A 6,845-nucleotide genomic window follows, 5' to 3' on the forward strand; every position below is an offset into this window, starting at 1 on the left:
CCATCCCCCCTAGGGGTGATTTCTCGCTTTTTGTCTCTCTGTCTCTCTCTGTCTTTCTGGTAAGCACACATTTCCTATAGCAAAAACCTCTCAAAAAAAAAAAAAAAAAGTCATGACTTTTCTATATTTTTCTATGCTACCTAATATTATAGATAATATGTACAGGTAGTATAGGTAATACATATTATATAAAATATTATACTAATCATAGTAATAGTTACCATCTATTATTTTTTTCTTTTAGTTTTTGCTATAGGGTACATGTATTTGCCAGAGAAAATGAGAAATCCCCTCCCCCCCAGGGCATAGCCACGCCACAATCCCTTCTCCAATCTCCTCTTGGGATTTTGGGTACACACACCCATGTGCCTAGCATGGTTTTCTTTCTTTCTGTTTGTGGGTTTGTCATTTTTTTATTAATTTTTAAATTATTATTCATACATTAAATCACTATACATTATTTAGATTGTGAAGAGACTTTATCCAGCATAATATATACCTCATTCCAGTCCAATTGAGACTACTATACACATCCTCATCAACAGACAAAAAACCTTATCTGTGTCCCTCTAGCTACGATGTGCTGTGGAGAGGGTCTTCTTGGATTGATTCTACTTGGGGTTCTTTGTATTTCTTGGGTCTGGATGTTTGAGTGCCTCTCTAGACTTGGAAAGTTTTCTTCCAGGATTTTGTGGACTAGATTATCAAAGCCCTTCTTAGTTTCTTCACTTTCTGGGATACAAATTATTTGTATATTTGGGTGTTTCATGGTAGCTCATTTTTCTCATATATTATCCTCAGTTTTCTTGGCTGTTTTCTCAGTATTTTTAATAATTTCTTGTAGGTGATTGGTTTTATCTTCTTCCAAAATTCAATGTTCTGCATGGTCTAACCTGCTTTTGATACTTTCAAGGGAGGTTTTAATTTCCTGTATTATAGCCTTCATGTCTAACAGTTCTGTTTAATTCTTTTTTATGGTGTTCAATTCTTTCATATCATGGAAGGACTTCCTCATCAAAAATATGGAACACTTCGCCTAGCATGATTTTCAAGCCACCAGGTCAGAACTCAAATCTTTCAGTTGGCCATGTGGGATCCAGTGCTTTAACCTCCACACTACCTGCTGGCCTCTAAGAGATTTTTTTTTTTTTTTGGTTGTTGCTATTGTTTTTTATTTTGTTTTCTTTTCCAGGTTTTTGCCATAGGCCATGTGCAGCTGACCAGAGAGAGAGGGAAAGTGAGAAATCATGCACTAGGATGATAGCCACACTACAGTCTCTTTTCTTCCCTTCTCCTCTGAAGATTTGGGGCACTCACACATGTCCAGCATGATCATCTAGCCAGCATGTCTAGGACTCAAACCAGGGTCAGCTATGTGGGGATCCAGCAACTTAAACACCATAGTGCCTTCTGGGTCCTTTTATTGAGTAATTTTTTAAAGTTCAGAGACTCTAACAGGGTCCTCCCTGTGTCATCCACACAAGTCTCAGCCAGCTCAGACCATGACTATACACACGTGCCTGGTGTGTACAGGGAGATTTTAGGACACAAACCTAGCACCTCTACATATAGGCCCAGCTGTACTATGGCTGTGCCACCACCTGACCCCTATTAGGTGCTTTTATAAATAAAGATAATGATGCTTTAAAAGGTATATAGCTTGCCAAAAGTCACAAAGTTAAAGAAGTTGTGGAGCTGAGTTTAAAACTCAGGCTTTGCATCCAAACCACTTAACCATCAAATTGTATCTCCCCAGTACATGTTTTCCTCAACTGTACTTATAATATATACTCAATAGAAAGAATCCATAAGGTAAATAAGATACAAACAGGAAAAAGAATTTTTACCTCTATTTCCAGACCTCACTACTGATAATATTTTGAGATAGTTCTTTTCAGTCCTATTTTCTTTGCTTCTTTGTATCTTCTGTATTCATGTTTTATTTTGGTAGTTTTTGCCTTAGGGCATGTGTGCTCACTGGAAAGAGAGACAGAGAGAGACAGTGAGAGGGAAAGTGAGAAACCAGCCCCCCAGAAGGGATAACTACACTGCAATCCCTTCTCCTCCGTTCTCCTCCTGGGATCTTGGGCACACATGCACATGCGCCTGGCTTGAGTTTCAAGTCACTGCCTCTGGGACTCGAACCGCAGATGGCCATGTGGGAGTCCAGCATATCCTCTATGCCATCTGCTGGCCCCTTTATTCAATTTTTTCTGTTTTGGTTCTAATCTAGTTTATTCTCAATAAATAGAACAAGTCCCAGGATTTACATACCAGGAGAAACTACCTTGTTTCCTCTAAATCATTAGCTGATGGCAACAGGCCTCCCATCTGCCTACATTTTCTGCTTTCTCTCAAAATCAATCTGTCTCCCTCTAACCTCCCAGAAACCACAGACCTCTGAACTACTCACTTCTGCTCAGTAGACACTGAGCCTCCTCATTTACCAACAGAAGGATATCCCCTTGAATACATCTGTTAATCCCGCTATTCTACCATGACAGGTAAATAGTTTAACACATTGACTTTTTAAGAATGCTAGACCCACAGACCCACCATTCAAACATGATAAACCATAAATGCAACATGTACAAGTTAATCCTTATGGGTTTATTTCCAATTACCCAAATGAACTACAAATCCTACTTCATAGCATAGGCAATGACATGGGCTTTCAGGCACTGGTTTGAAACTAAATGGATCTGAATTTTCTAGTCCCATCTCCTACCTGTGAAAATGACAACCTCTCTAAGCTTCAAATTTCATCATCTGGAAAATGAAGATAACCAAAAAATGGAGATTAACTTTTCAGGGCTTTAAAGGAATTAAATTATATAGTGCACATTTTCTGCTTATAATAATACTTAACAGAATAATAATAATACTTAACAGAAATACTTAACAAATAATACTTAACAGAAGTTAGTTCTCTTATCTCTTTACAAATAACATTATTGGAGCTAGCAGGTGGTGGGATGGTTAAGACACAGGACTCCCACATGAGTGACTATGGTTTGAGCCCTAGACCTGGTACCTCAAACATTACGCCAGGTACTTGTGCATGCATGCCTAAAATTCTGGGAAGAGAATGGAAGAGGAAGTACAGAATTATTTCCCCCCCCCAGGGGATAATTTCTCACTTTTTTTTTCTCTGTCACTGGCTAACACACATGACCTATGGCAAAAACCTAATAAAGAAAAGAAAAAAATTACATGGTTAATTAAATATGCCACCTGCTTTAAAAAATAATATTAGGGGCCAAGGTTCATATCCCAGGCCTTCTCTGTGCATATCAGGTGTGTGTGTATGTGTGTGTGTGTGTGTGTGTGTGTGCCTATGATCTGGGCATGAAGCTGAGACTGGCATGAAGATATTGTTGGGGCTGCTCTCTCTCTCTTTCTCTCTCTCTCTTCCTCTCTTTCTCTCTCTCACTCTCCCTTTTTCTCTTTCTCTCATGAGAAAAGGAAATTTTAAAAAATTAAAATAGTGTAATAATACTGGGAAAAAAATAAATATGTCAAGAGATATTGAAGTGTCATGGAGATGCAATGATATATCACTGTATTTTGCAAATAATATTTTCTTAGTTTTTAAAAAATAATCATTTTTTAAATTTTTTTTATTGATATTATTATTATTCGGAGAGGTTTTTGCTATAGGGCACGTGCACTCACCAGAATGACTGCAGTAAGATATATAATCCCAGCTAGGTGCTACTTTATATAAGTTAGACTTTTGTTCATGGAAATGTATATATCAACTGTGTTTGCTATGAAAATATTTAGATTAATTAAGATCTTTAGTAATTCAATAAAATGTGGGGCGGGGGAACAGTATAGAAAGCAAACATAGACACCAGAGACAGTGTGGGAGGAGAGTGGGAGATGGCAGAGGGTAAGAGATAGGGAATCAAGGATGGGGGGAAAAAAGCAAAACATACAGGAAACAAGAAATGGAAAATTATTTGTTGACAATAACATGTATGTTGATGTGCTTGATTGAGACAATATACAGTTTACTCTGGATGGAAAATCTCATTTTGTATGCTGTAATGTTGTACAGTGAATGAATGTAAATTAATAAATTTAAATTTAAAAAAAGGATAGAGAGAGACAGACAGAAAGTGAGAAATCACCCCCCTCCCCAGGGGGATGGCCATGCCACAATCCCTTCTCCTCCATTCTTCTCTCACGATCTTGGGCACGCATACACACACACCTGGAGTGAGTTCAAGTGACCAGGTGTGGGACTCAAACTAGAGTTGACCACATGGGAGTCCAGTAACATAGCCATTACACCAACTTCTGGTTCCAATTGGTATCATTTTTTTTATTTGACCAGAGAAAGAGAGCTAGAAAGTGAGAAAGCAAGCCACCGGGTCCAGGACCCGAACTGCAGTCAGCCATATTGGAGTCCAGTGCCTCAACCACCACACACCTATCGGTTCCAAGATTTTTTTTTTTCCTTTGGAGAGGTTTTTCGCTATAGAGTGCATGCGCTTGCCAGAAAGACAGAGAGAGACAGAGAGACAGAAAGCGAGAAATCACCCCCCAGGGGGGATGGCCACACCATAATCCCTTCTCCTCCATTCTCCTCTTGGGATCTTGGGCACGCACGCACATGCGCCCGGCATGAGTTTAAGTCATCGGGTCCGGGACAATAACCGCGGTTAACTACGTAGGAGTCCAGCGACATAGCCATTATGCAACTGCTGGTCCCCCAAGATTTTCTTATTTTTAAAAGAAATTAGTCATGTGTGAAAACTACAGGATGAACTTAGCACTTTGAAGATTCATGGTGGCCAAATACACGAAATGACTAATTCAATATTTTATGCTCTAATTACAAAATTATTTTCACAGACGCACACTATCATCAAATATAACTCTCAACCACATGATCAGAATTAATCACCATTAATTTGTCTTAACTATTTTCATAACGATGTGCCTCTAGCTATCGGTCATCTCATTTCCTGATTACAGTCAAGAAAAACAGTGAAGGAAGCGAAATGACAGGATCACATAAATTCTACACAGTAAGAAAAAATAAGACACAGACCTGCCGTCATGGGACACGGGAATGTAGTGGTAAACAAACACAAAGAGCTGTGTTGTATTTTAAACTGGAGAGGTTGGCTGGAGAAAGCAGAGGTAACAAATGACATATTTTTTCTTTTTGTTTTACCCAATGACCTGAGATTGGAAATCTATAAAAGATGAGGTGTCCGATCAGAAAATCCAGCTGATCTACCCTTGGACAATTGTGTGGATTTGTCTTTTGAGCAATGGTTACTTAAGCTGGATGCAATAGGCAGGAACATGAGTTCAGAAGGGATAAAAGGGCAACCAAGACCAGAAAAAAATAGAGACAGTAAAAAACAAATAGGAGTAGTTAGCCTGTAGGTGCTTAGATCTTGTGTTTTAATTTGGCAAACTTGCTGTGGTGCCATTTTGAGCCACCTTCACAGATGAGAAGTAGGAGACAAAGATCATTCTTGGCAAGACTAAAAAGTAACCCCCTTTCGCAGTAATCACAGGGGATGCCTCATGCTTCAGTCTGGCAATGAGGAGACTGAAGTTTGCAGCATAAACCTAAAGTCTCATTGATTCATACCTCCAAGGTCTCCAGGAAGATTCAGTAACCCAGGGCAGATGCTGGCAAGGTCTACGTCACTCATCTCAAGACACTTTCCCTCTTCTGCTTTTGGTTCGTTCCTCCTTTGCGCTTTTTGTACTATTGGTGTCTGTAGAGGGCATTTGCTCAGAGAGTGGCTCTGTTGTGTGATATGAATCGTGCCATTCATCCTAACAGGATTTGGTGGCAAGTAGGGTAATTAAGAATAGAAAAAATGCCAACAGCAAGAGCGGACTGGCATAAAAGACCAGATTCCTGGGCTGAGCAGGTTACTTGCCTTTCTGGGGAGAGGCTTTCAGTAATTGGGTGTGGGCAGCAGAGAGCACAGATGAATAGATGTGTCTTTCAGGGTGGACACACAACCCACAGCGCTCACGGTGAGGCACCGTCCTGCCGGGCCTTGCCTTCTTGTGAACAGATAGCTGGTGATGGAAGCTTAGCATCTGAGTGGAGAAAATGGTTTGCAAGCTCCAGAAAGGAACATTCACTATGTGACCAGCACCTACAGTGAACTTCAAGGTGCTTTTCTCCAAAGATACTGTAGTCCAGCCTCCCCCACCCATGTCAAAGCACAAACAAAACTGAGGAAAATCAGGAAACTGAAATCCAGAGAAAGCGACCTCCCAATGTTCCTCAAAATATCAAACACTTCAAAGGAAAGAAAACGCTTGAAAGGATGTGGGATCTGCTTTTCCACTTGAGAAAAATCACATACTCCAGCTGAATATTAAATCCCAGGAAAGAAAGGGCCAAATTTGATTCTGTCTTCTCTCTATTCCCACCTTCTCTAAGCCTTTATCAGAATCCAATGGAGGAGTGATTTACTACATGTTAAACAGAATCTTTTTTCTCTGTCAAGCTGTAAATTGCATTGAATAGTTTTTCATGATTTTTAACTTCACCAACATGAAATTAGTAATAATTTATGGATTATTACACATGAGACAAAATTTCTGAAGTTACAAGCTAATTTAGATGAAAAGTAGTTTCTCTAGAAATAAAAGTCTTCTTCTTTTTTTTTTTTTTTCTTTTATTATCATCATAATCTTCTTTCTAGATGAAAAGTAGTTTCTCTAGAAATAAAAGTCTTCTTCTTAATCAAGGGGAGATTTATCATGACTCTTTCAGGGTCTTGAAAATAAAATCAACGTCCTGAACAAGGCTTTCTCTATTTGAATCTTTTTTTTTTTTTTAACAGGTTTTTGCT

The 6,845-nt window shown here is 39.1% G+C and overlaps 1 long non-coding RNA gene across 1 annotated transcript in view; it reads left to right on the top strand.

The window, feature by feature from the left end:
• The window catches only part of LOC102471679 (uncharacterized), a 31,450-nt gene that overhangs the window by 8,983 nt on the left and 15,622 nt on the right, over positions 1–6,845 (top strand). The gene's annotated exons all lie outside the window — the stretch shown is intronic.

The sequence above is a fragment of the Tupaia chinensis genome, unplaced genomic scaffold (assembly GCF_000334495.1).
Source record: "Tupaia chinensis unplaced genomic scaffold, TupChi_1.0 Scaffold000311_2, whole genome shotgun sequence".
Lineage (NCBI taxonomy): Eukaryota > Metazoa > Chordata > Mammalia > Scandentia > Tupaiidae > Tupaia > Tupaia belangeri.